Below are 24,813 nucleotides of genomic sequence, written 5' to 3'. Positions count from 1 at the left end.
TACATTCTAGGGTTTAGAATATGCACCTGGGCTATTGTTTTTCTCTTTTGATCCAGATCGTCTTTTAAGTTCTTCATCACAGACTCCATTCGTGATGCTATCTTTTGCAACACATCTCAAGCCACTTGCATTTTTTCCCTCTCTGGAAGGTAAGTTCTAAATATTTATTTTCCTAAACAATGAATTGTTGCCCATTATGTAAAACTGCTTTATATTTGCATGTTATTTTTTCCCCTAAAACCATTGGAAGTTTAAATTGTCCATGACATTTAGCACAGAGCTATACATACAGTGTGCTCATAAGTGATTCTTTAATTAAATTGAACATGTAACATCTGTCATTAATTTTTTTGAACTGTACACTTAGAAATGATTTCTAGACACAGGCAACCTATTTGTTATTTGGCCAAGCAAAACTGAGATTTGCAAAAAGGTCAGATTTAGAAAAACGTACTTCATTTTCTGTCTGTGCTACTATGCTGTCCAATGCCACTGCAGCATCTCCAGTTCTTTTAAAGAGAGTGCCTGCCAAAATCACCCCAGTTATCCTATCCTACAGTGTATTTTCTGGATACTCATGACCATGTCAATTGGCAACCACAGGATATCCAAGTATCCAAGTATTATTTCTTCAACTCTGACTCTCTTCAATGCTGTCAACTGCTGAGTTTCCAACTGTCTCCAAAACTGCAGGAAGGCACTTTATCTCTTACTAGGTTGAGCTTTTTTTTTTTCCGCAAGTACTATTGGCACTACTTCTGCTAAGCAAAATACCCTGGAGCACTGGTGATAACAAATCAATGTTCAATTTTGTCCAGCATTAGGGTTCAAATCCAGGTTGTAGTTTCAATAGAAAAAAAGGAAAAAATCAAATCCAGGTTGTAGGCTCAGTAGTGTCCCAAGAACACTAAGAAAATATTGTTTTTGAGTCCCAAAATTTTAAGGATTCTTGAAGTGAAATATCTCCATCAGTTTCTGTGTCCCTTGGTTAATTTCTCTGTTTTCTCTATCTTGTAAATAGAAAGTAATAAAAGTAAACCAATGCAGTAAAAGTGAAAAAATGTTATTTACTTCATTTACTTGAGTAAAGAACTATCACAGATAATTACATTAATATCATTTTGTGTTGGCTTTACATCTCAAAATATGACAAGTATTTACATTGGCCCTAATTCTTAATTACAAGCCACCAGGTAATCTTGATTAAGGTTCTCAGTGAGCAATCTCTATAAGCTCTTCTGAAACTTGCATTGCTGTCTCTAAACATTTAACCATAATGTGGTCATTTCTTTTTCAGTAAAGTGATAGCACAGGTTCTCTTGTGGTATTAAATAAATCTTCCAAAGAAGAAATCAATTTTTTCCCAAGATGGTAGATGAGAGGATTTTAGCATGCCTCAACCATTTGGAAATAGCAAGCAATACATAAACTCTGTGGGGTTTAATTCGAGAAGGAAAACAGGAATCCACCAGAATTGTGAAGAAGACCCCAGATCCAAGGGAGGATGCAGGAAAACAGCTCCCATGATGACATCCAGCTGGTAAAAGTGAATGAAGCCTCAGTATGTGAGAGTGGCAGAGAGCCTCCCTCTGTGGCTTACCTTTCCACTGGAGACCTGAGCAACCCAGGCCAAGGGAAAGCACTTGGTTTTCTTATAAGCACTGGAGCTAACATGGGGATAGGATTGGAGACACTGTGAGGAAAAGACAAGGAGGAAAGCTGCAAACATGTTCTCAGACCAGGGATTTAGGGCAAGATGCCAATTTTAATCCAGGGACATATAAAGTCAGCCATTCTTTGGCAAACTGGCAGCACGGCTATGCAGGCATTTTAGCCTTGGGCCAGAGATTGGAATCCCTGCACTGGAGTGAGGGTAGGGGTCTCAACAGCCAAAACTGAAAACAACTCAGCAGTAGGTGTTGGAATTCCTGGGGCAGGAGGAGAGCTATTATAGCTGCTCTTTCTCCTGGATGATGAGACTTGCATGCAGGGCCAGCTTGGCGACCTAGAACTGGTCTATAAGTGTCATTGCTGTGTGCCCCAGCCAGCTCCCCTGAGATCATGGTACAGTGGGGCCCTCTCTGCTCCATGTCTAGGCAGGTCTTCGGGTATTCAGAATACCTCCTCATCTGATTCAGCAGCCAGACCCACCCCACCCTTCATATACATAGCTGTGGCACAGTGGCTTACTCTTCAGTCCAGATTTAGGCAGATCTCCAGGCATTCAGAGCACCCACTCACCTAAACCAGCAACCTGGATTGTCACATCCTTTCTGTGCAGAAATACTATTCAGGGGGCCCTTCTGTACTTCACACTCAGGCAGATCTCCAGGCATTCAAAGCACTCACTCACCTGTCAGCAGCCTGAACTGCCCCACCATCTGTGTGCATAGATCATGGTGAAGCAAGGACCTCCTTGCTCCACACCCAGGCAGATCTACAGGCATTCAAACCACCTTCTTTCCTGGATTGGAAGCCTGAGGTGGCCCAACATTTCTATGAAGAGATCAGGGTGCAGGGGGGCCCACTCTGCTTCATGCCCAGGCAAATCTCCAGGCATTCAAAGCATCTGCTGGCCTGGTTCAGCAGCCTGAGTCACCCCATCTCACCTGTGCAGAGATCTTGGTATGGAGTGACCTTCTCCCCTCCATGCTCAGGCAGATCTCTAGACATCTGGAGTTTTGGTTGCCCTCAAATCCCCATGCAGAGAACTCAGGGCTGAGGTTTCCCAGCTCCACACCTCTGGGCACTTAGTGGCCACTCACTGGATTCTTCCTTGGCACTGGTGTTTGTGGCTACCACAGGAGACATATAGGTGGACCTGCCTGGTCTAGCCCTGTCCATCTTGACCCCCACATCCTGGGACTGAGGAGAGAACTTAGATGACTGTGCACTCCATGAATCAGCCCATTTCCTTAGGCAACAAAGAGCTTCTCTCAGCAAAAAATGATTAAGTAATTACCCGGAAGCATTGGCCAAAGCTGTCTCTTACCCATAAGCACCATCAAACTGCACAGCCCAACATAAAACCTGCCAACAGAAATGCACAGGGCTACAGAAGCAAAGTCAAAAGACCCTACCCAGCATTCTCTATGGTCTTATCCCCTAGGGAGATGGGGAAAAGGGAAGGAAAAGGGAAATCAGAAAAAAGACAATAATATTACAGGGAAAGGAAGAAAAAGAAAAAAAAAGTCCTAGCTGCACAAAAATAGTTACAAAAATTACAAGTACCAGCTTCTCCAGATGAGAAGAAACCAGCACAAGAATTCTGGCACCATGAAAAATCTGAATGTAGTGATACCATCAAAGGGCCACACTAGTTCACTTAGAACAGTCTATAACAAAAATGGGAACTCAGAAGCGACAAAGAATTCAAAGCATGGGTTGCAATGAACTCAGTGAGATCCAGGACAAGGTTGATAATCAAGACAAAGAAACTTCTAAAGCAATACAGGAATTGAAGGAAGGGATAAAAATCTGAAAAAGAAATCACTTGGAGCTTCTGGAATTGAAAAACTGCATGTACCCTAAAACTTAAAGTATAATAATAATAAAATAAAATTAAAAAATAATAATAATTTTTAAAAAGAACCAAGAAAAAGAAAAGAAATTTCAAAATATAATTGAAAGCTTAATCAATAGATTGGACCAAACAAAAGAAAGAATTTCAGAGCTTGATCACTGGTCATTCAAAGTAACTCAGTCAGACAATAATAAAGAAAATAGAATTTTAAAAAATGAAAAGTCTTCAATATATATGGGATTATATAAAGTGACCAAACCTATCAATTATTGGTATTACTGAGAGAGAAAGAAAAAGAAAAGAAACTGAAAAACATATTTGAGGTAATAATTCAAAAAAAATTCCTAATGTTGTAAGAAAGGTAGACATCCAGATACCACAACTCCAGAGAGCACCTGTGAGATACTATACAAAAAGAGCGTCACCAAGGCATATAGTTACCAGACTGTTTAAGGTCAATGTTAAAGAAAAAAATCTTAAGGACAGCTAGAGAAAAATGTCAGATCACACACAAAAATGTCAGATCACACACAAAAAGAACCCCATCATGCTAACAGAGGACTTCTTATCAGAAGCCTTACAAACCAAGAGAGATTAGGGGCTTATTTTCAGCTTTCTTAAATAAAAGAAAATTCCATATAACAATCTCATATCCTGCCAAACTAAGCCTTGTAAATGACGGAGAAATAAAATCATTTTCAGATGAGCAAGCATTAAAGAAATTTGTTACCACTAGACCAACCTTACAAGAGATCCTTAAATGAGTTCTAAACACGGAAATGAAAGAACAATACCTGCTACCACAAAAACACACATAACACACAGACCCTATAAAAAATCATATAATAGAAACTATAAAATAACCAGCTAACAGCAACACAACACAATCAAAACTTCACATATCAATGTTAACCTTTAATGTAAAAAATTTAAACACCCCACTAAAAAGGCACAGAGTGTCAAGTTGTGCCTAAAAAACAAGACCCATCTGTCTGCTGTCTTCAAGACGCCTGTCTCACATATAATGACACTGAAAGGCTCAAAGTGACGGACTGGAGAAAGATCTATCACCCAAGTGAAACACAAAAACAGAGCAGGAGTTGCTACTCTTATACAAGATGAAACAAACTTTAAACTAACAAGTTTTTTTTAAAAAGTCAAAGAAGGACATTATGTAATGATAAGGGAAATAACGGCTTCAAATCAACAAAAAGATTTAAGTATCCTTGATATCTATGCATACAACATTGGAGCACCCAGAATCATCAAAACGTATTTCTAGACCTACAAAAGACTTACGCAGCCACACAGTAAAAGTTGTGGATGTCAACACCTTAGTAACAGGATTAGATGGATCATCAAGGCAAAAAACAAACAAAGAAATTTTGGATGTAAATTCAACACTTGACCAATTGAACCTAAGAGACATCCTCAGAATACTCCATCCATCAAACACAAAAATATGCATTTTTCTCATTTTCTCATGAAACAAACTCCAAGATCAACCACATGCTTGGCCATAAAGCAAGTCTCAATAAATTTTTAAAAAATCAAAATCATGCCAACCATACTCTCAGACCCCATTTGAATAAAAATAGAAATTAATACCAAGAAGATCTCTCAAAACCCACAAAATTGCATGGAAATTAAACAACTTGTTTCTGAATGACCTTTGGGTAAAAAAATTAAGGCAGTAATAAAAAATTATTTGAAACAAATGAAAATGAAGACACAACACACCAAAATCTCTGATGTAGCAAAAACAGTGTTAAAAGTTTATAGTGCTAAACACTTACTTAGATATCAAGATAATGGTCTAATATCGCACCTGGAAGAGCTACAAAATAAGAACAAATGAACCCTAAAACTAACCAAAACAAAAAAAGAAATAAGTAAAATAAGAGCATAACTGAACAAAATTGATATCCAAATATCCATACAAAGAAAAACAAAATCAAAAGTTGATTTTTGAAAATATATTTATACATAACTAGATAAATTAACAAAAGAAAGAGAGAGAAGATCCAAATAAGCACCATTAGAAAGGCCAAAGGTGACATTATAACTGATCCCACAGAAATACAAAAGACTCTCAGAGACTACTATGAATACCTCTATGCACAAAAGCTAGAAAATCTAGAGGAAATGGATAAATTCCTGAAAACACACACTCTCCAGGTATTGAATCACAAAGAAATTGAAATCTTGAACAGGCCAATATTGAGTTCTGAAATTGAATCAGTAATAAAAAAACCTGCCAACCAAAGAAGCCACGGATCAGATGGATTCATAGATTAATTTTAGACACAAACAAGAGCTGATACCAATCCTACTGAAACTATTCCAAAAAATCAAGGTAGGTCCACTCCTACATAACTGATTCTATGAATCCAGCATCACCCTGATATCAAAATCCAGCAAAGACACAATGAAAAAAGAAAACTACATGCCAATATCCCTCATGAAAAGAGACACAAAAATTCTCAACAAAATACTAGCAAACCAAATCCAGCAGCACATCAGAAAGTTAATACACCATGATGAAGTAGATTTCATTTCTGGGATGCAAGGTTGGTTCAACATATGAAAATCAACAAATGTGATTCACCACATAAACAGAATTAAAAACAAAAACCATATTATTATCTCTGTAGATGTGGACAAGCATTTTACAAAATCTTATGTTCCTTCATAATTAAAATCCTCAACAAACTAGGCACTAAAGAAGATATCTCAAAATAATAAGAGCCATCCATGACAAACCCACAGCCAACACTATACTGATGCAGGACTTTTTGCTCTTTAGCTCAGCTAGGTCTGGGCTCTTGTCTCACAATGAGGAATAAATAGGCTCATGGACAACACAGAGTGAGTGGAGTAGAATTTATTAAGCAAAAAGGAAAGCTGTCAGCAAAAAGAGGGGTCCTGAAAGCAGGTTGCCAATTGCCTCTCTTCACAGTTGAATACAAGGGTTTCTATATAGCCAAGCTGATGGGGCTGGGTCCCCTATTAGTATAAGATGTGAATTCCTGATGGCTCCACCTCATCCTTCCAGTGTGCATGTGAACCCTTAAGTCTGAGTCACTCCACATTGATTTATATCCCTTACTGCACATGTGTTAAAGGATGGAGTTTTTCACTGCAGGAAGTTTAGGCAAGCTCTCTGTGCACAATGACCTTGTCAGGTTGTAGGTTCTCTGAGGACCCTCACCTATCTGCCTTGGAGAGTTCTCTGCCTCCTGCTTCTATCAATATTGAATAAACAAAAGCTGTAATCATTCCTCTTGAGAACTGGAACAGGACAATGATTCCCATTCAGATTCAATATAGAAGTGGAAGCCAAGGCAATCAGGCAAGAAAAGAAATTAAAAACATCCAACAGGAAAAGAATTCAAATTATCTTTGCTTATAATATGATCCTACACCTAGAAAACTCTAAGGAGTCTACCAAAAGATCCCTAGAACTGACATATGACTTCAGTAAAGTTTCAGAAAACAAAGTCAATGTACAAAAATCAGTAGCATTTCCATACATCAATAACGTTCAAGCTGAGAGCCAAATCAAGAACACAATCTCATTTACAATAACTGCAAAAGAAGTAAACACATGGGAATATATCTAACCAAAGAGCTGAAAAATTTCTACAAGGAGAACTACAAAACACTGCTGAAAGAAATCATGGATGAAACAAACAAATGGAAAAATATTCCATGCTCATGGACTGGAAGAATCAATATCACTATAATGTCCACACTTCCCAAAGTAATTTATAGATTCAACTCTATTCCTATCAAAGTACCAAAGTCATTATTCACACAATTATAAAAAAGCTACTATAAAATTCATATGGAACCAAAAAAAGGATCCCAAGTAGCCAAAGTTTTTATAAACAAAAAGAATAAAGCTAGAGGCATCACACTACCTTACTTCAAATTATACTAAAAAGCAACAGTAACCAAAATGGCATGGTACTGCTACAAAAACAGACACATAGATCAATGGAAAAGAATAGAGAACCCAGAAGTAAAACCACTGACCTACCACCATATGCACTTTGACAAAGCTGTAAAACAGAAGCAATGGGGAAATAACTCTCTATTCAATAAATGGTGCTGGAATAGCTGACAGGCCATATGCAAAAGATTGAAACTGGACCCCTATCTTTCACCATATACAAAAAATTAACTCGAAATGGATTAAGAATTTAAATGTAAGACCTCAAATTATAAGAATCCTAGAAGAAAACCTAGGAAACCCCATTATGGATATCAGATCTTGGGAAAGAATGTATGACTAAATCTTCAAAAGCAATCTCAAGAAAAACAAAATTGACAAATGGGACCTAATTAAACTAAAGAGCTTCTATACAGCAAAAGAAACTATCAACAAAGTAAACATACAACCTACAGAATGGGAGAAGATATTTGCAAACTATGCATCTAACAAAGGTCTAATATCCAGAATCTATAGGGAACTTAAAGAATGGAAGAAGCAAAAAACAAATAACCCCATTAAAAATAGGCAAAAGACATGAACAGATATTTCTCAAAAGAAGACATACAAGCAGCCAACAGCCATATGAAAATATGCTCAACATCACTAATCATTAGAGAAATACAGATTAAGACTACAATGAGGTTATCATCTCACACCAGTCAGAATGGCTTTTATTATATTAAAAACTCAAAAACAACAGATGCTAAGAAATTCACAAAGAAAATGTAACACTTATACAGTGTCAGAGAGAATGTAAATTAGTTCAGCCACTGTTAAAAGCAGTTTGGATATTTTCCAAAGAACTTAAAACAGAAGTAGCATTCGACCCAGCAATTTCATTACTGGATATATACCTAAAAGAAAACAAATTGTTCTACCAAAAAAACACATGCACTCTTATATTCATCACAGCATTGTTCATAATAGCAAATACATAGAATCAACCTAGTTGCCCATCAATGGTGGATTGGATAAAGAAAATATGGTACATATACACCATGGAATAGTATGCAGACATAAAAAATATATCAAAATCATGTCCTTTGCAGCAACATGAATGTAGCTGGAGGCCATTATCCTAAGTGAATTAATACAAGATCAGAAAACCAAATACCATGTTCTTAATTATAAGTGGTAGCTAAACATTGGATACTTATGAACATAAAGATGGCAACAGTAGACACTGCTGACTATTAGAGGGAGTAGGGCAGAATGAGGGAAAGAGTTCAAAAAACTAACTATTGAGTACTGAGCTCATTACCCAGGTAATGGTATCAGTCATACTCCACACAATATACCTGGTAACAAACCTGCACATGTAACACCTGAATCTAAATAAAAGTTGAAATTATAAACAAAAGATAACAAAACAAAATTCAAAAACAAAGAGGAAATCCATTGTACTATCTCTACAACTAAATTTAGAAAATAAAACAATCTTAAAAATGTCTTCCAAAAAATGACACAATAAAAATAACCTCCTTCTACAGACAAATACTTTTTAAAATCTAGCTACAAATAAAATAGCTAACAGTTAATTTTATCAATGGATTTTCATATGTATTTTAAAATTAAGATTTAGAAAAATATTTATCTGCTGCAAATAAAGCAGGTCAATTTTTCACTACTAGTTATTGGAGAAACATATTAACCGCAGCCACACTAAACCTGCTATATGAATATGTATTCTATTCTCCAGAGACTAGGCATCTTTATCAATGGAAATCTGTATAAATGTATCTACATATCTGAAAGATAGACTTTTATCTGAAGAAAAATTCAAATTACGTGGAAATTTTCTTTATCATCCCCTTTGTGTGTATAGAAAAATACAAGTAATAAATCAGAACTAATACTATGTATCATTCATTTTCTCATAAGTTATATATTAAAGGTTTTCTGTCAAGAACCATGCTATGGGCACACATCAGATAATTATTGCAAAATGTTAAACTATGTGCTTTCTTAGAACACAAAGTAGTATAATAATTCAATTGCTATTTGAGAAAAATAGGATGTTTACTTTTGCCTCATCTAAAGAGCTTGTCCATGTGTTATTTTTTTTTAATCAAATGAATCATTGGCAAAAACTCTCAGCATTGCTAAGGCAGGGGAAAAAAGTAAGAAAAAGAAGCATCTAAAAGAAATGGAGCATAAAGTGAAGCAAGATCTTTGGAAAATTCAGTTCACAAAAAGGTTTTATGGTATGTAATTTATTCACGGCTTATGCCAGATGGAGTTAATAGCAGCTGCCTATCTTCTTGGTTGTGGTAGTCATCCCCTCAAATGTCTCAGCTTATATCCTAAGAAAGAAGGCATCACTGCTCAATTACAATATTATCCCTGCAACACAATATTCTATAGATGAAGAGGCTATGAAACAGGCATGTAGATGTGTCTGAGGCCAGTCAGTACTGTTTAGGGGTTGTATTTCTACTGCTGGAATTCACAGGGCCCTCTGGACTCATCTCAATGAATCCCTCATCTGACCTATGCCCTTTATTTTATGTTTTTGTTTATTTGGAATATATATGCAAAAAGGAAAGTCAAAATAATTGTTCGATTACATAAAGAGAGAATAAGGATTCACAAAATACCAGATAAGAATCTGAACTTCCACTTATATTTTGTGAATTTCTTATATATCATCCTCACACATTTAGCCTAATTTTATTTGATTCTTGTAGCAACCCTGTAAGAAAATATTTGTATTTCTAAGTTTTAGCTGAGATAATAAAATCTCAATAATATACTTAGTAAGTAGTTGGCCTGAATTGGACTGACCTACATTGGCCTGAATTGGACTCACCTACATTCCAATCTAGTCTATTTTGTTACAGCTGCCACTCCTCTCTGACACTTGCAACATGATTCAACATTGAACAGAAACTGGATAAGTAGGTGGGCCAGGCAAATTAAAAGTCTGTCATTAACTGATCTGAGGTATATAAATTGCATCCACTCTGTAGATTTCCTTAAAGTTACCATCACCAGATCACACACAGGAAATGAGAGTTTTAGCTTTAAATTTGTAAGAAGCTATCTGACACAGTCTTGATTCTATGTGTAAAGTGAATGAACATCAAGACCACATGATGCCTAGAGAAACCATGACCTACATCATTTAATGACAGCTCTGACTAATAAATGCTAGCTTAGCCAAAATGGGGATCACCCTTAGAAGGTGTCATTGAATATAAATAGCAAAGTTACATCACTCAGAGAAGAGAAAATATAAGTACACGCAGGTTATTTATGAGACTGAAGACTAAGAAATATTAAAGGGCAGTAAAAGCAGCATCTGCCACATTATACAAAACAGGCTGATACCTAAGGAAGTACAAATCTGTAGTTACTTTTCAGAAGAAAAGTGCCCGACTCATGGAAGGTCAGAAGTCAAAAACAGACTTGCAGGGACAGATGGGTCGTGTCAAGAATAGGTCTGCAGGGACAAGTATAATCAATACTAAGGATTGGGTTAGAAAGCAGGGCCTGACGACAACTGAAACTTTCATCAAATCAAAAAATATCTGCTCAGGAATTCTACCTAGTACTAAAAGATTACATTTCTTTCTTTAGCAATTAAACCAATTCAGAAATCTCCTGTATATGGCTTTTTAAAATGGGTGCAGCAATAATATTACATTCACAACTTTAGTGGCTTTACTCTTTTACTTTCTTATCAGTAAAAATGTCTAGTTAATAAAATTGTCCAAGTTAATATTTCAGTATTAGAAGAAACTAACTGCTGTAACAAATCGACCTCAAAATTTATAGTGAGCTAATCATGATAGAAGTTTAATTTTCACTGACATCAACTATCCAAAGAAGTGTTCCTAAACAGTATTAGCTTCTTTTTGCTCAGTGGTTCAAGGATCCAGGTTCCTTCCATTTAGAAGTCCTGCTGTCCCTTAGGGTCCCATCGTTATTTGCATTTAGCAAGTGAAGAGGCAAGAGAGGAAAGAGAAGGCACAGTCTTTTCTTAAAAGGCTTGAGCAGAAAGTGCACACTTCTCTTCTACTCACAATTCTTTAGCTAGAGGCCTGTCATATGGCCACACCTAATAGCAAGTAAGACTCACTATATGTCCAAAGAGAAGAGAAGAATGTGAATTTTGACGAATATGTAACAGTTTTTGCCAATGAATCATTTTCCACTTACATATATGGGTATCCAGTGAACATCAAGTGTGATAGTAGCAGTAACCAAAGGCTGAAGTACATTTAAAATGAGAAACACCCAAACAAAATTGGAAGTATAATATGGTAGGTACCAACCAATTCAAAAGAGCTAAGCAGAATTCTAATGCCTAGAAAACAGTCATGTGCCACTGAACATGACTAGATCTTATTCCTTCTAAATGTATTTTTGTACCCATTAACAATCTCCTCCTTATGCTGCATTCCCAACTACTCTTTCTGAACTTTTTTGTTCTAACATAGATACTTGCTTTTCTTGTTCTTCTCCCCTTGTGTGTTGTATTTTAATATCCATGGATAGGGATATTCATAGATAAAATATTTCTTTCGATTACATATGTGAATTTTTCCAATTCGATTTGAGGAATAAAGACATAATAACCTGGACATTGGAGAATACATATATGTCTAGAAATAGCCTAGAACTATCTGTGAAATTTCCCAGCATTAATAGAGTAATAATGGTCTTATAATTTGTTATGAACCAAGAAGAAGGAAAGAAATATTTAAATGAGACCATAGAGAGCACACATCTCCAAATGGCAGGCAAGGTGGTGGAGTAGAAAAAAGAAGGCTACATTTCAGGCTGGCTTTCTTGTCTTCTGTAATAATCCTGTGCCTATTGAAGTTGATACTAAATGAGAGATTGGTGAGTAAAGTTGACAGGATTTTATCTATGTGAATTTACTCCTTTAAAGTAAACTTGAGACATTGCCTTGCTTATTCCCATGACAACAGCAAGCATCTAAAGGTCAACAATATTTCCTAAAATTCTGAAAGCCTATTGAACTCCTTCTTTTCAAGGGCTTTAAAGCTAAGAAAGGCAGCAAAGTCAGGCACTGTGGCTCACGCCTATAATCTCAGCACTTTGGGAGGCTGAGGCAGGTGGATCACCTGAGGTCAATAGTTCGAGACCAGCCTGACCAACGTGGTGAAACCCTGTCTTTACTAAAAACTACAAAAAATAGCCGGGCATGGTGGCAGGTGCCTGTAATCCCAGCTACTTGGGAGGCTGAGGTGAGAGAATCGCTTGAGCCCAGCAGGCAGAGGTTACAGCGAGAGGAGATTGTGCCATTGAACTCCAGCTTGTGAGAAAAAGCAAGACTCTGTCTCAAAAAAAAAAAAAAAAAAAAAAAAAAAAGCAATCCAATAAAACAGAAAATTTCCAAAATCCAACAGAATTAATGAATGCAGTTTAAGCAGAGAATAGAAAATCAGTGGCCAGAGAATTGAGACCAACTGAGGATGCCAGCCTCCCATTGCATTGAATAGCTCACTTACACATGGAATTTTGAATCATGTAACCACTAGTCCCTGGCCTGTGAATCTCTCTGGTCAAGAATACTAGCCTAACTAATACAACATCAAGAAATAACCCATATACAAATTTAGAAACCTCGCTTTCAACACACAAAAAGTATTGAAGAAATTGAGTCAGCAGCAATACCTAGTCTTTTACTCTTTTATTTCTTCTCATGTGGATAGAATTACTATTGTGATTACCAACATTTTAGGGAATTAGAATTAATTTTCTCATTTTTATTTTTCCCTACTCTATTCTTAAAGTGATAGAGAATTTTTTTTAATTACAATCAATTTGATGTTAGTTTCAGGGCAGCAGATAATAGAATTGGGGTCAGGGGAGTGGTGATTAGTGCATATGATAACATTCCTAGAAATAAACTGAGTCACCTTGAGGTGCCCTCTTCGAATCACTTGAGTTTGATTCAATAGTTAGATTCTACAATTTGAGTTATTTTTCTAAGATTTATCTCTTTTTAATTTCTATGTGAATGTTACTAGTCAGTTTTAAAGAAATTAGACTTTTTCCTGGATTGCCCTGAGGAAATGTTTTCTCAGGATGGTCTTCTTTGAAGTTCTTCAAACACATATCTATGGGAAACTCAATATATCAATATGTATTATTAATTATGTATATGAACTGGAGCACAAAGAAACAGTATACTGGCTCAAAGAAGTTGCATAGTTTGTTTTGTCAAGAATGGGTACGGGTCTGATTAGAGACTGATCGTTCTATTCTAAAGTCATTAAAAGAATAAAGACGGCAAAGAACAAATCTAGCAAAACTGGGTTTACCAACACGGATAATGGTTTTGTCAAAATATTTAAAATGACACTGAAATAGCTGCTTTTTACATTTTTTATATTTTATTTTGAAACAACTGCTTTTTGCAAGATACTTGTTTTATTTTTCTTTAATTTTAATTTTACTTTCCTAGAAAATCTCACATGGCAGAATCTAAATGAAAGGGCCCAATATTCTGCCATTACAGAATTATAATATTTTTAATAAAATTCACTGCTTCAAAACAATTTGAATTTTTGCAGTCTTTAGTAAATAGTCTAAGGAAGGATTTGAGCTTAGTGTTTTAAAATTTCAAGTTTTCATTTGGCACATGTTAGGGCATAAGAGCATATGGTGCTATGCTGTGTAAGTTTGATGGACATCATTGATAACTGCCTAATGGACACTATCTTCAGCTTCTTCATTCACATTACAATAAAGAAATATTAAAATCTTTATATTTACTTTTCACAGTATTAATTCTTGATCAAAGCAATAAAAATATTATTTGCTTTTCAATTTACATGTTCTTTTCTAAAAGGCTTAGGTTATTTGAACGGAAAGTATAATGATTCAAATGCAAGTGAGAAGAATTTCTATTACCAAAATACAAATTCAAGAAGGTAAAACAGCATGCCTTATATAATAAGTAGATATTGACACATAGAAGGAAATATACAAAATGTAAATATATTCAGAAGTTGATTTAAAATTTTAAGTTAATTTCTACATGGTTTTAAACAGCATTTCATTGCAGCAGAATACACTCTGTCTCCCTAGAGATATTTTTATCATTTAGCAAAAATATTAGTGTCATATACTTCTAAGTTACTAATTTTAAATAATGTAAAGAATCTATAACCCTGTCCCCCATTTGCTGTGGTTATCTGTACATTTCAATTTTGGCAATCACAGAAAATTTCCTCTAATATTGTAAGGTAACAACAGTTTTGCATTAAAAACCTTGCATTAATAGTATACCATTTTTCTTTTTGACTTTCAACTCATTGAAGCATGAACATCCTTTTGGCTGGATAATTGAGTTTTTGTATGAGAAACAAAGTTTTTGAATTGGCACTAGAGTACAGATTTAATTAAGGACACAATTCCTGTAATAATCCGAACATCTGTGCCATGACCAAATAGTTCTCACTGCTTACATTTTTAAGGCCTTTATTTTAGACTCTACAAAAGGTTCATTTGGCTTCTGATATTGAACATCTATTTTCAATTTTTAAACCTTCTGAAGCAATTTGGTGACTATATATAGTTCATGTGAAGTTAATTATAACAAGTAACTAGAAATTTTTAAAGTCTATTTTAACAAAATGCAGATTTTAAAAACTTAAGACGGGAAATTTTGTTAAAAAACACTAATTTAGAGAAGTTGTACATATTTAAAAATCAATTTCCCATAAAATCATTAGTGGAAAAACAAGACTTTTATATTGAGAAGTATTTCTTCTTTCTTATATCTTTATAATGGAAGAGAGAGATGTTAACATGAATATACAAATGAATATAGATTTACCAAATGAGGGAAATATTCCTATAACCCCCACAACCATCAAGTTAAGGTTAAACTTTGAGAAAATATTAAAATGTCATGTACAATTTTTGGCTTTGAGAAAAAGAGGGAAGGCAGGGGTGTTCAGAGGCAGAATTAGAAAGACAGTCACCAAATCTCTGAGGACAAAGACATGAGACAGAGAACATGATGAGAGAACATGTACCACTGTTTTATAAGTTTCTAAAATGATTTAAGCCTTTTTTTTGTTTTTTACTTTTCAATGCAGTAGACGAGAGTAGACACATTTATAAATAATAATACTTCTAAAAATAGTAAATGAGCAATTGAGAAATTGTAGAGTCACATAAGCATGGATCCATATGTGTTATCAACATAACTAAAGCAGTAACATAAACAAATGGAGTGTAAAAAACCCACCAAAACCCCATCAATTGGATTCTACTTTGTTGTAAGAAAGATTTTCAATATACCAACCATAAAAGAGAGTCACACATAAAAAGCTTTGATATATTTTTCTGCCTAGTACCATCCAAGTCATAAAAGTAGAATTCAACAACTTGAATTAAAATAATTTATTTAAAAAGCAAAAACTTATTTTAAAAAATATTGACACTGTATGTCTTTTTTTATCCCAGTAGAAGCAAGTTTCATGAAGTCAGGTTTTGTTGTCTGCTTTCTTCATTGTCATATCTTTAATCCATAAAAGAGTGCCTAGGATTAAATACAAGTACACCTCCAAGATATTGTGGGTTCAGTTCCAGATGAACACAATAAAGCAAATCACAGGAATTTTTTGGTTTCCCAGGGCATATACAAATTATGTTTACACTATACTGTAGCACATTAAGTGTGAAATAGTATTATATTTAAAAAGAGTACATACTTTTAAAACACACTTTGTTGCTAAAAAATGCTAACAATCATCTGAGCCTTCACCAAGTCATAATCTTGGTGGTGGTGGAGGGTCTCGTCTCAATGTTTGTGCCTGCTAACTGATCAGGGTAGTGGTTACTGAAGATTGGACGGCTGTGGAAATTTATTAAAATAAAACAGTAATAAAGTTTACCTCATCAATGAATTCTTCCTCTCACAAATGATTTCTTTGCAGCATGCAATGTTGTTTGATAGCATTTGACCCACAATAAAACTTCTTTCAAAATTGGACTCAATCCTTTCAAACCTGCTGCTGCTTTATCAACCAACTCTAATATTCTAAATGCTTTGTTGTCATTTCAACAATGTTCTCAGCATCTTCACTAGGAATAGATTCTGTCTTAAAACCATTTTATTTGCTCAGCAATAAGAAGTAACTCCTGATTGCTTCACGTTTTATCATGAGATTGCAGTAAATCAGTCACACCTTCAAGCTCCACTTCTAATGCTAGTTCTCTTGTTATTTCTACCACCTCTGTAGTTACTTCTGCTGAAATCTTGAACCATAAAAGTCATTTATGTGTACTGGAATTAACTTCTTCCAAACTCCTGTTAATGTTAGTATAATGACCTCCTCCCATGAATCACAAATGTTCTTACTGGTATCTAGAATGATGAATTCTTTCCAAAAGGTTTTCAATTTACTTTGCTCAGATCCATCATAGGAATCATTATCTATGGCAGCTATAGCCTTACAAAATGTTTTTCTTAAATAAGACTTGAAAGATGAAATTACTCCTTGATCCATGGGCTGCTGAATGAATCACTATCTATGGCAGCCATAGCCTTAAAAAATGTTCATCTTGAAAGATGAAATTATTCCTTGATCTATGGGCTGCTGAATGAATATTTTGTTGGCAGACAGGAAAACATTGATCCCCTTGTACTTCTCCATCACAGTTCTCAGTGACCAGGTGCATTGTCAATGAACAGTACTATTTTGAAAGGAATCTTTTCTGAGCATTAGTTCTCAACAGTGGGCTTAAAATATTCACTAAACCATGATGTAAACATATGTTCTGTCATCTAAGCTTTGTTTTATTTATGGAACACAGTCAGAATAGATTTAGCATAATTCTTAAGTGACTCAGAATTTTCAGAACGGCAAGTGGATATTGGCTTCAACTTAAAGTCAATAACTGCATTACCCCTTAACCCATTTGTGCCTGGTGTTCCATTATTGGAATGCTAAGCTTGTGGGAGTTATTTATATCCTACTGCTCAAGGTCATCACCAAGGTCTGATTTTTCATACAAAAAATTTGCAACCTCCAGCTATAAATGGGTTAAAGGGAATCACCCTGTCCTTGAAGCTTTGAAACCAGATACTGACTTGTCCTCTCTTGCTATGAAAGTCCTAGATGGCATCTTCTTCCAATAGGAGGCTGTTTCATCTACATTGAAAATTGTTGTTTAGTGTATCACCTTCATCAATTTTCTTTGCTAGATCTGGATAACTTACTGCTTCACCTTGAACTTTTATGTTATGGAGATGGCTTCTCTTTTTAAACTTCATGAACCAATCACTGCTAACTCCAAACGTTTCTTCTACAGCTTCCTCATCCCTCTCAGCCTTCAGAGAATTGAAGAGAAATAGGGCCTTGCTCTTGATTAGGCTTTTTCTTAAAGAAATGTTGTAGCTGGTTTGATCTTTTTTCCAGACCACTCTAACTTTCTCCATATCAGCAATAAGACTACTTTGCTTTGTTTTCATTCATGTGTTCACTTGAGTAGCACTTTTAATTTCCTTCAAGAATTTTTGCTTTGAATTCACCGCTTTACTATTTGGTTCAAGAAGCCTAGCTTTTGGCCTATCCTGGCTTTTGGCATGCCTTCCTTACTAAGCTTAATAATTTCAAGCTTTCGATTCAAAGTGATAGATATGCAACTCTTCTTTTCACCTGAACCCTTAGAAGCCATTGTAGGGTTATTAATTGATCCTATGGTATTATTGTGTCTCATGGAAACTGCATATCTAAAAAGAGAAAACAATATGGGGGAATGGCCAGAGAACATAGAAGTCAGAACACACACAACATTTATCAGTAAAGTTTGCCACCTTATATAGTGCAGTTTGTGATGCCCCAAAATAATTACAATAGTAATACCAAAGATTACTGATCACTGATCAATATTACATTTATAATAATTCAAAAATTTGAATACTGGGAGAGCTACCAGAAATGTGACACAAAGACATGAAGTGAGCCCATACCATTAGAAAAATGGCACCAATAGACATGTTTGACACAGGCTTGCCACAAACCTTCAACTCATAAAATGCACAGTATCTGGGAAGCACAATAAAGTGAAGTGCAATAAAATGAGATATGCCTGTAGATGCTCAATAAATATTTTTCTTACAATGAAGGAGCAAATAGCATGCACACTTAGAGTACAGAAAATACCATTGTCTTTACCATGGCCAGGATGAAATATATCTTTAACATGTCATCTACCCTTGATGTGATTCCATGCTAAGCAAAAACCATCCAATTAATGAGTCATTCTGACAGACAAAAGTAATATGTATGGTCACTGAAAAGTTATACCCTCCATTACAAGATATATAATTTCTATTTCATTCAATTACTCAACAATTCAGAGAAATCTCCTCTCTGACCCCAACGAGGCATCCTGTTGTTGGTACATGGCAACTTTATACACATCAACAAAGCCAAGATTTCCAAGCCAACACCGTTTGTGAAGGAAAAGCTGTGATAAACAAACAGTTCAAAGAGACCGTGTAAAATGATTATTGCGGAAAACCCTGGAATTTTTCCTTTTACTCACTTGATTTCACATTCTGTGTTCAAACTATTTTATCGCTTTTGGTGATAGAATTGAATGATTTAGATTTATAAATTTTAAAAGTGATGGCATGTTCTGTTAATTCACAGTATACCCATTTGACCTGAATCATTATCTGTCAAAACACAGACTTGGATTAATGACAATTTCACATATCAGATCTCAAAGGTTTGTGGGCATATCTAGAATGCTCATACATACTCTAAAAAGTTTCTTCATTATTGATGATAAAGGAATCCCAAGACAGATAACAATGAATGTCCTGCCTGTTAATAGGTCACTTAATGAGATACTCTTTTGGGTTCAAGTATCCCAGTATACCAACAAATATGGAGAGAGCTCTTACCTGCCAGTTGGAAACCCAGTGCCATAGACTAAAAGTCTCCCCCAAAATTCAGATGTTGAAATTTTAATCGCCAATGTGATGGTTTAAGGAGTTGGTAACTTTGGGAAGCGACAAGAGTATGAGAGTAGAGCCTCATGAATGAGATTAATGCCCTTATTTTAAAAAAGAAATAAATAAATAAACAGCTCCCTCACCCTTTTTTACCATGTGAGGACAGAGAAAGAAGGCACCATCTAGGAATCAGAAAGTGAGCCCTCACAAAACATCAAGTCCATTGGCAGCCTGATCTTGGACTCCTTAGCCTTCAGAACTGTGAAAAATAAATTTCTGTTGTTTACAAAACACCTAGTTTATAGCATTTTATCACAGCAGCCCAAACAGACTAAGACACTGGTAATTAAACAATAATCTCATATCTAAATGGAAAACTTAAATATTTTGATAAACTAATTGGGAAGTACTACCTTAACATCATACTATCTAATGAAAAGTCTTCATCAAAGTTCAACTTTTTGCTATTGAAATAAAAAATAATAATTAATTCATTGAAAGTGTTATAAAAAGCAACAATCTTACAGGTTTCTAAATACACCAGCCTCATTCTACCTCAAGTCTTTGTATTTTCTGTTCCACTGCCTGGAATACTTTTCTCCCAGAGTTTTATAACTTACTCTCTTGCTTTCTTTAGATGATGACTGTTGTAATTCTCATTCCAGTTTAACTCACTCAGTGAAGACTTCCGTGGACATCCTTCTTATAGAAAAAATGCCACATGTTCTCTCCAAAAATACATTGTTTAGCAAAATATGAGAATACTAAATAAATTTTCTGGTGTTATTTTTTCTAAAAATTAAGTCAGTTTTAGCACGTATTTGGTTGAATATTTTATAAAATATCTAATGACTGGAGGCTATTGTTCAGGCAACCAGATAAAATACCACATGCTCACCATATCCTGTAATATTTTTCTCCACATATCTAATCACTGTATAATATAGTTTATGTTTTTATTATTTATTTTGTTTATCTGTTTCTCCTAATAAAATGTAGTTTTCATCAGGATGAAAATTTTTGTCTACTTTGTACTCTGCTGTATCCCTAGGACCTAGACCAAAACCTAACAAATAGCAAGCACTCAGCAACATTATTGAGTGACTAAATAAGCAAATAGATTTATGAAAGTGAGTTGTCCCTTGAAGATCGGATTGCTTTTAAGTAAAGCAACTGCATCCCTGTCTGGATTTGTAAAGGCATGGCCAAACCCTGCACTATAGGAACAACTATATAACCAAGTTATTACCATTCTGTGAAGCATCTTTATCTAGGTTGCTAGTTGTCTTCCTTATGTGAAATCTCTTTCTTTTTCTTAACTTTATCAAATTATATTGTACTTACCTGGAACCTATATGTTTAAGTTGCTTTTGAAATGTTAGTTTACTGTTAGTCTTGATTAAATAATGTGAACATGGGCAAGTTTCTTAATGTGTGTGCATATCTAGTTCTCCATTTGTAAAACATGTAATAAGAAGTGGTTTTGAAACTCAAGTGAAATACTGTAGATAAAAGAACTTCAAAAATATCACAAGAATGTATTAGTTTCCTATTGCTGCTATAACAAATTACCACCAATTTAGTCACTGAAAACACAATTTGATAGTTTTTTTAGGTTGAAAGTCTGATACAGGACTCATCAAGCCAAAATCTAAGTGTTGGCAGTGCTGCATTCCTCTCTGGAAGTACTAGGAGTCTGTTTCCTTGTCTTTTCCTGCTTCTAGAAGCTTCCCACATTCCTTGGTCCGTGGCTTGCTTTCTCCATTTTTAAAATGAACAACATTTTTCCTCTCTGATCATCTTTTCATAGTCACATCTCCCTCTGACTGCAACTAGGAAAGGTTATACACTTTTAAAGATTCATGGAATTAGATTGGCCGTATCTGGATTATCCAACGTAATCTCCCCATCTCTGTGTCCTTAATTTAATCACATCTGCAAAATCCCTTTTGGCATGTCAGATAACATATTCAGATAACATATTCATAGGTTCTAAGGATTAGAATGAGAACAATTTGGGGAACCATTATTCCACCTACTCTACCTTCTCAGGGAGTGAAAGGTCTGTGAAGTAAAATAAAGCAAGGTCAAAACATCCAGAAGGCAGAGTGCTGGGGGGCATATTTCCTTTTCTTAGCTCTGGTAGGAATATCTGAAATGTCAGACTAGCACTTTTCACATAGATTAATTTTGACTTTAATAAACAGAAAATACGATGACACTTATCAAACATTTAAAGAGTAGTCTGGTTATAATCACAGCCTACAGTTTCATTGCCCACCTTTAATAAAACTTGTCCTGAGTGCTGTTTTGGACTGTAGACTCCCCATGATGTCCATACCATCATGGACCCCAAAACATTTACTTTCGTCTTCTTCAAGACATTTCCACCTTTGCGCACAGAGCAATCTCCTGCACACTTACAAAGAGAGCTGCTTTGGTGGCTACCTGGCAGAAGAGCTAAAGTTCCTGCTATAATTTCTAGCTGATTATTTCTATCTTTTTCAAAACATACCAACAAACCCTTGCTAATTCTGCATGGATGGGCAAAATACCTTACTATTGCTTGACATCACTATGTTTCTCCCAATTTGCTTTTTTATTTGCTTTTTTAACTAGAATATTGTCTTCTCTCCTTAGTTTCTCCTAGTGATTGTTCACACTTTAACCAAGCACTCTATTCTATAATTTTGCTCTATAATGTATTGAGCATTTTTACATTATGAAAAGCAAGAGTCTTATTATATCCCATATGACTGACCATGATCAAAAATTAGAAGATTTCACCAGTGTAATTACAAAGATAGCTAAAGTTTAATTATTATGTACCTAATTTTTAAATTGTTTTTAATTTAAAAGTATAAAATACATTATGTATTTTTATTTAAATTGAATATATTAACTAAAGACATTATTGCAGCCATTCATTACCACCATATGCTGCAATAGTCACGTTTGTTTTTCACTTTTTTCCCATGGTGTTATCATATCTGCTGAATCATTTAGTACTTACCTGAGTTTTATAACCTTCAGTTTCTAATCTGCTATAACCTGAATAAATGTATAAACATGTGTATCAAAATAGTTTGAAAAACTCCAACAAAAATGGCCTTAAAAATGTCATACAAATAGAGTGTATGAAGTTGAATGTACACAGCTCTCTACTCTGAAAAGTGGAGTTTTATTATTTCATACAACCCCCATTGTTAAAAGTGTAGAGTCTATATTTACTCCCCTTGCTACATTAACCTGAAATGATTATTTTCTTTTTGTTTTATGAACTATGTGAATAAACTCTCTCCTACGTTGCTACTTTCCAGAAAAACACAGAGAGATGGAACTCACCAGAAGGAAACGAAGCTCTCTTTACTTAGAAAAGGAATGATCAGCCATGGGATAGAGAAATTAAGAGATTTGTGGAAGAATTGAAGAGTAGAGACTATATGATGATAAGGATAGGCCAGTATGGAAAAACTAAAATGAATTTAACTCTCCTTAAATTCAAAATGTTTGGTTAACTTTCCCTAACTTGTTCCATCATTTCAAGATAGACTAGAGAATCAAGGTAATTTAGAAATTGTTAAAAAAATTTTAAAAAGAAGAAAGATTTTGGAAAAAGGTAAATGACATTTCAAATTTCCTTCTAGCCTTTTCAATACATATTACCTTATGTGCAAAATTGGCAACATGATCCAGGAAGTATTAAGTGAGATGTGAGATGCTGAAGTTCTGTAAATTCCTCTAAATCTGGGTCCTCTCTTACATACTAGCCTATCCACCACATACTCCCTCTTTATGGAATGCTTCTTACTTGCTTATCTTGGTAACCAGCAAAATTCTCAATTATCTGTTGGATAAGTGAGAACTGCCTTTGCTTTATTTCCTCATTGATCCATCACCCCACTTTTATCACATGAATTTGATTGCTTTGCCACTTGTTTGTCTTTTCTTACAGAATGTATGCTCCATGAAGGCAGGCACAATATTATCTCTTCACTCTTAGCACCAATAAACAGTTGCCCAGCAATTGACACACACTAAATTCTCAATGTATACTTTTTGACAAAATTAACACTATGATAAACGTTTATGCTCCTGCTAAAACTTGGATTTGGCCTTAAGATGTACTATAGCCCACTAAGCAAGGAAAAAGAAACATGTTGAAAGCTGAGGTGCCTATTATGAAGAGGAAGCTTTGACATGTTTCTAAGATTTTTTTATTCCTATCATCATCTTTTCTTGTGCCAAGAAACATTGTGAAGGACTGTGTAAAGGATGAAAAATTTGCCTTTTATTGCCTATGAACTATTTAAAGATTCTTTAACTTGTAGAGAACAGGTAATAATGCAAATAAATTGGGTTCAGTGGACTAAAATTTATCATTTCCCTAAGCATATGGGCCAGGTTTACATCTACTTATAAATGCATTTATTATTTCTGATTGCCTACCTTAAAATATCTTTCAGATTGAACTAAATGAAAGATAAAAAAAGAGTATGTTATAAAAAATATTTTTCTGAATGCCACATGATGCTGATTAAAAAAAAAAAACATGAATTTGACACAGTAAGCATCCTCCTGTCATTCTCAGCTTGCTCCTTATAATCACCTTCTTTATCTAATAACAGCAGGCTGGCACACGTTTTTTAATGACAACATGGTATTTAATCTTTCATTTTTAAAAGGAACATTAATTATGCAGTTTCATAAAAAATAAAAGACGGTGAAGATGTATGCTAACATCAATTTGCAACATTCTTTTGTTTAATTAATATTATTTCATGTTTTAATTTGAAGTGTGTTTTGCTCATCAACCTGAAATGTTTAATTTATATGAAACTTCATTCAGAAGACTGCCTCCGGAGAAACAACAATTTATTCCAGGCTATGTACACATATTTTCAATAAAATATTCAGTTCACGGGGGATTTTGTTGCAAGCATCATTCACAGTTAACTTGAGCTCTCAACGATCCAGGCTAATTCTAGATAAATACATTACTTGGTAATTTATAGAATATGCAAATAGAGTGATTTTCAGCCTTTGATTGTCTCCAGTTCCTACCAATTTAATTTCCCTACATTTGTCGAATCCACTGTCCAACTGATTTGAACTGGCAACATCCTTATTCAAGGTCCTTATTGTCCTTATTCAGATCGTAACAGTAATCTCCGAAGCTGGTCTCCCCAGTTCTTTTTACATCATCCGCAATACAGTCAGAGTAACCACTTCATTTAACCCAGAACCTTCTACATTCTCTTATAATTCCTTTTTTTTTTTTCACTTTTAGAGAGCACAAACTATGCAATATTAATATTCTACTTAAATATTTAAATG

General features: G+C 34.8%; 1 long non-coding RNA gene across 2 annotated transcripts in view; it reads left to right on the top strand.

The window, feature by feature from the left end:
- The window catches only part of LOC129058961 (uncharacterized), a 55,729-nt gene that overhangs the window by 8,223 nt on the left and 22,693 nt on the right, over positions 1-24,813 (top strand). Inside the window, exons 2-3 of one of the 2 annotated variants that reach the window (XR_010139871.1) lie at positions 57-149; positions 22,797-23,404. This is a non-coding gene — a long non-coding RNA (uncharacterized LOC129058961). Of the gene's footprint in view, positions 1-56; positions 150-22,796; positions 23,405-24,813 lie in introns of those variants that run through there. The other variant, XR_010139872.1, reaches the window with a different exon arrangement.

This window comes from Pongo abelii, chromosome 3, assembly GCF_028885655.2.
Source record: "Pongo abelii isolate AG06213 chromosome 3, NHGRI_mPonAbe1-v2.0_pri, whole genome shotgun sequence".
Taxonomy (NCBI): domain Eukaryota; kingdom Metazoa; phylum Chordata; class Mammalia; order Primates; family Hominidae; genus Pongo; species Pongo abelii.
Note: the sequence above shows the minus strand (reverse complement) of the source record. Positions and strands in the feature narration are given on the sequence as shown.